Genomic DNA, 6343 nt, shown 5'->3' with positions numbered 1-6343 from the left:
TGGTACTTTCGATCCGCCTTCCGGTGGACGTCGCGAAGAGATGCCTTCCAATAACAGCTTAAATAGAAAAAGGGCAAATCCATATTTTCCTCAGAAACAGCGGTTTCTCAATAACCGAACCGAACTAAAATCGAAACAAACCAAACCAAACCAAGTTTTCGCCGAGATCTAACCTAGAAGGCTAGAAATTTGATATTTAATTTGAATTAGTAGTTCGCTTTTTTTTTTTATTCCAAACCGAACTAAACCAATCCAAACAATCAAATCAAATTTGAAAAATAAACAAAAATATTTACCTCTACTTAAATGTCTCTTATTTTGACTATATAAAAAAGCACACTAAGAGTATACAAAACATCTAAAACCCAGAATCTCTCAATTAGCGGACATATGTTGATTTTTATTGTTGTTAAGTTAAATTAGTATATGGTATATTAAATCGTTCAATCTAAACCATAGTCTAATATGGCCTAAAACCGTCCATTCTAAACATACGTTGAGTATTATAATTGTTAAGTTAAATTATCATGGTCTATTAAATCGTCCAATCTAAACCATAGTCTAATATGGTCCAAAATTGTTCATTCTAAACCATAGTTTAATATGGCCCAAATCCGTCGCATCTCTAATATAAATCTATCCCATGAGTTGGCCATGTACCATCATTGTACAAAATTTTTTTGGTAGATTCAAGTCGTTACAAAATCTATCCCATGGGTGTGAAGACTCGTTAACAAAATGCTTAATCTTAGGACTGAAGGGTGACATCCTTTTAGTATTAAGAAAGGTCCAGAGAGGGAATCTTTCTCCAAATTCCTCATGTTTTCTAGCAGTGGTGGAGATCCATAGCTCCAAAGATGAAGAAGCTTTATCATAGACGGTAGATATTTTTTTCACAGCCTCGTCCTTGAAACTGTGAAATTTTGTCTCCAAATGTAGATGATAAGTGTTATGATGACTCTGCCTCCTCCACTCTATATCTCCATCCAAAAGTGATACTTTCCTCTCTTCTACGTAGGAGTCTGTGAATTTTGACGGAAGCAAGGCTGAATATGTTCCGTGACTTAGGCAAAAGATGATCAGTGTACCATTTGGGTACACTTACTCTATGCAACATGATTCCCAATATGTGTTTCATCTCCACAGAATCTGTGAAACAAGGACATAAATCATTCCTAAAAGGGTTCAGAGAGATTAAGCGATTCCTAAATGTTGTGATGGTTTGATGCATAGTCCCGTTAAACAATAAAATTAACATTCCTAAAATTATCAAAAGATTCATTAAAAGAGATCTAACCTGTCCGCCACTTTGTCTAGATAGGACACTCATTAACATCTTTGACGGTGATCCGAGGAGAAGGAGTAACCTTTTTGCTTAGTTGTATACATACATATAAAACAAAACCCAATCAGAAAAAGAAAAAGAACAAACAACCTCAAAAGAAAAAACCCTAGAAATTAACTGTACCTCAGCCTTCATCGTGGCTATTCTGGCGGAAGACTCGGGTTTAGAAACGCCGAGCGCCTCAAAAAAAGCATCTAAGATTGACTCTGATGATCCATAGTCACAACAGTTTTTGTCGATGGCCGGTATAATCAGCCGTACCGCGGAGAAGCTGTCGTCGTCTTTGAGAAAGTCTCTGCAACTTGATCCCCCGTCGTCGTCGTGCATCAAGAGATCCAACACACTACTGAATTCCATCGAATCTGTCATGTTCTTGGTGATGGTGTTCCATAGCAGACGAATCGCTTTGGGGCTCTCAATTTCCCAACATGGAAGAGATAGATTCAAGATTTGCTTGACGTTGAAGAAACAATGCGCTTGAACGATTTTGCCAACGAATCTATCTTCCTTTGCTTTATTTCCCATTATACCCCTACCACCGACCACTGTCCTGGGCTTTATTTATCGGTGAGTTTTTGCTACCTATTGGGCCTTTTCATATACGAAATATGACTTTTTTTTTAAGTTTCAAGTACCATTAACATTTTTTAATATTTCTTTTTTTTTTCTTTAAACAAATTATATTGCGTATTTTACATATAATTAATTATATATATATATATATATCTTTGTGAAGATACTCTATTTAATATATTTTTTCATATATCTTTTTGAATATATTTTTTTGACATCTCGAATATACTTGCCAAATTAATTTTTGAATATATATATATATATATATATATTCATATAATATGCTTTATAACAATCATAAACATTTTAAAAGAACAGATTTATCGTTATATATTCGGATAATACCGAAAATTGTACCTATGTACAAATCTAGTTTGAGGGTTGTTTTCTAGCAAGATAAAAATAGGCAAAAATTTGAAACATTATAATATCATAATTGGACCCTAATATTGCATAAACATCGACAGTTTTTATTATATATATAATATCATGTTTTACTAATGAACTAGATTATGACCCGCCCGATGTGCTGGTTTAGAGTTTTTAAAATAAATTTAAATTTAAGAAAAAAATATATAATAAATATTTCTAGTAAGTAAAAACTATCTATAAAAATAAATTGATATACGGAGTTATCCAATGAGATATTTGGTGTAAATGGTGCGACTCTGCGGTTGAGACTATTAATCATGTTTTCTTTGAATGTCCTCGCTCGTGTGAAGTTTGAGATTTATCTCCGACTCTGGTCTCGTCAGAGAGTTTTCCATATGAGTCGGTGTACTCGAATTTGGATTTTGTTTTCTGGAGGGATGCCTCTCAACAGGGTGATCCTGATTAACTTCTTCAATTACCATAGAATTTATGGGCAATCTGGAAGACCATAAATAAAAAAGTTTTCAAAGTTTAGAGATCGAGGTGAATGATATAATTGCTCAAGCTTTGGGCGATAAATTAGCCTGGGAAGAGGCGCTCTCTTTTACGGCGGTCATGCCAGCTCTATCTCCGTCTTCGGATGACCAGGTTTCTTCACCTGGTTGTCAGATTAATGGTTCTTGGAAAGCAACCAATATGCATTCAGGATTGGGCTGGTGGTGTTGCGTTGGTGAGAAGGGAACCTTGTTGTTGGGGGCAAAGGGTTTAAGACGGAGCCCCTCCCCTCTACATTCGGAGTTAGAAGCGTTGTTGTCGGTCATGGAGCAGATACGTGCTGCAGGGATCGCTTGTCAACATTTCGAGACTGATTGTGCTGAATTACTCACTATTGTGCAATCCCTAAAGATTAGTCGTCCTTCTCCAACATGCTCGATGACTTTAACTCGCTGGAGTCCTTCCCACTATTCTATATCTCTTGGATCCCGCGTGCGTCAAATACGAAGGCATATTGTCTTGCCCGTGCTTCGCGTTCTCTTATCTCTGTAGTTTCTTTTGTAAACTATTTCCCTTCGGCTTGGACAACTAACCGAGGAATTTCCTTTTAATTTATTGTTTGGTTGAAAAACAAAAGTAAATAAATATATTTTTAGTTAAAGAAAATAGTTGTAGATAAGTTCAAAGTTATTAAAATAAATTTAAATTTAACAAAGAATATATATTTAATTCTTTTCATAAGTAAAAACAATGTATAAAAGTAAAGAGATAAACTTTTAGTTATAGAATTTTTTTTTTTGCTGTAATACACTAATGTATATCCATTTACAAATCTAATATATATATTACCACTAAAAGTGTTTGTACACACAAATATGTTTTAATGTTAAAATATACTCTTTAGTCTTTACTACTCCCAAAAAATTATCTTATGAACACATTAAATAACCTATTATATTCACATTAACATTTTTATAGTTAAAAAAACACATATGTTAATATTACATACTCCTATCTTATATATCACAATAGCAGTCTTTTTGAATAAATTATTTGATTGGTGAAAAAAATATGAGATAATCTTTTTTTTTTTAACTTCAACCATCTTTTCTTTATGTGAAGGTGAGTATATACATTTTTTTTAGAAACAGTAATTGTATATTTTTACAATCATTTTTTATCTTATATAAAAAGTAATCATTTTTCTTGTAAAATTAGCAACTTAAATTTTAAATAAACAAACTATATTATAATTTCGAATTTTATGATATATATACATATATATATATATATAATTTCCTTATAATAATAATTTTAAATTTTAAAGCTATTTAAATTTTATAATTTTCTTATAATTGCCTTTTAATACTTTTAAAACTCTTAATAGTTTTGTTTTACATTTGGAAGTTTACAAAGATTTTTTTTTTTTTTAAAGATTTTAAATAAATTGAGGTTTTCTTTTCTCTGTTTTACTTTTATATAAAACTTCTTTATTGTAGGTTTTGAATTTTTACATTTTTATTTTAATTTTTTTAATAATTTTATAATTGACATATGTCAACATCTGAATGATACAATTGACATGTGTCACGATCTTGTTAATGAGTAATTTTAGCATCAAACTTTATATAATAAGATTGAGTATTTACATTTTTTAGAATTAATAATTTTCTATATATTTTCCTTAATCTCTTTTCTATTTTATGAGAAAAATTATTCCAATGAGCTTAATATTTTTTTAAAAATTTCTTGCTTCCCACTTTCTTGTAAGACGTATTATCGTTCGGCGATAAGAACGCTTTCTGTTTAGCTGATCTAGTGTTATATTATCTATGTTGTTATCTTGCATTTGTGTATTCATCTTATTTTTTATGTTATTTGTTCCGCAAATTAATAGAAATAATACTAACACCGTGAAAAATTTGTTAATCCCAAAAACCTTAGTTATTATGCATAAGAAACTTTGTTAACACTTCAAAGTCAAAGATTGCCTATTATGCATTATGAAATTAAGAAACGAAACAAAATTCAAAAAAACGACGATGAAAACACGTGGTAATATCTAGGAATCTTTTTATATAGTTGCTTCGATTAGATAACAAACAAATTGCATTCGAGACTTGTTTAAGAACAATGATGTGTCAAACCAAAGGTTAATAAAAAACAAAGAAAAAAATTTTACCAAGAAAAACAAAGCTAATCGAAATTATTTTGTTTGGTAAAAAATACGTCATCATCTATTTGCTTATATAGAGGGGTATATTTACGATCCTTTTTCTTTTAGGATTAACAAAGTTTTTTTTAATATAATAAGATTATGATTATTTTATGCATCGTTTTACCAAGCTTGAAAACTGTGATTTCTGATCGTTAAAATTGATATGTGTCACGATCTGATGAATTATTAACTTGGAGATTTAATCGTTAAAATTAATACATATCACGATCAAGTGAGTTATTAACTTTGAGAACCAACTTTTATATAATAAGATACTATTCTATATATGAGTAATGATTGAAAACAGCCCTCCATTGTAATATGACTCAAAAGCAATTCTATTTAAATTAATGATATATGTTTGTGAAGATAATCAAACTAGCTTTGTCTTTGGATCGTAAGTGAATCTCCAAACCAATTCATCACTCACTGGTTGAGTTTTATTTACTTGTTAATAAAATTTTTAAGTGATATTAATGTCATGGTTTGCTAAATGCAATTATACCCATGACATGGACACGACCCACATGCTCCTCCCACACTTCAATATATTATATATAGATTTGTTGTCATTAATGTCATGTTACTTTTGATGATAATTATGTAGTAAGTATATAAAGATTTATTAAAATTTATATTTGGAAAAAAGGGGTAAGCTTTTCTTATGGTTGGTGATGAAGAATGTCTTTTTCTCTTTTCCATTGCGAGAGAATCTTTAGTGTAAAAATTATGAGAATTTTTGGTTAAAACAAAACGCGCGAAATCCGGAGATTAGTTTTGTTAAAAACATCTGGCCACAACGTTCTCCTCTTTGATCTTGTCTCTCTTTTGTTCTTCTTCTGGTGGAAAATATTAATTAAAGTCAATTAATTAGGGTCACCATCACACACCCACATACATACACACAAAATAAAATAGAAAGATCAAAAAAAATTTCCTTTTTTTGGGTTTAAGTAATCACCAATTTGTTGTTGTTTTTTTTTAAATCATCTTTTTGAACATTTCCTTTTTTTTCTCCATTCTTTATTGTTTTTAATCTTTCGTCTAGATTACCATTTTTCAAAGAAGGTTTCTGGATGATCTTTCCATGTAACGTTTTTCATTTTTGGTCAATTCTTTTAAAGTTTTGAGCTTTTTTTTTTCCTTTTTGGTAAATTCTTTAAAAGCTTCTTCTTTCTTAAAAGCGGGATCATTATGATGATGATGATCTGTACATAAGAGAATTAAAGAACCCCAACAACCAAAATCAGAGAGGATAAAATAAAAATCCAATCTCTTTTTTGTTGCAATCATTCGAATTAAATTCAATTTTCAAAGATTGTTTTTTTTTTTTTTTTTTT

The sequence above is a fragment of the Camelina sativa genome, chromosome 18 (genome assembly GCF_000633955.1).
Source record: "Camelina sativa cultivar DH55 chromosome 18, Cs, whole genome shotgun sequence".
Taxonomy (NCBI): domain Eukaryota; kingdom Viridiplantae; phylum Streptophyta; class Magnoliopsida; order Brassicales; family Brassicaceae; genus Camelina; species Camelina sativa.
This window is presented reverse-complemented; position numbering follows the sequence as displayed.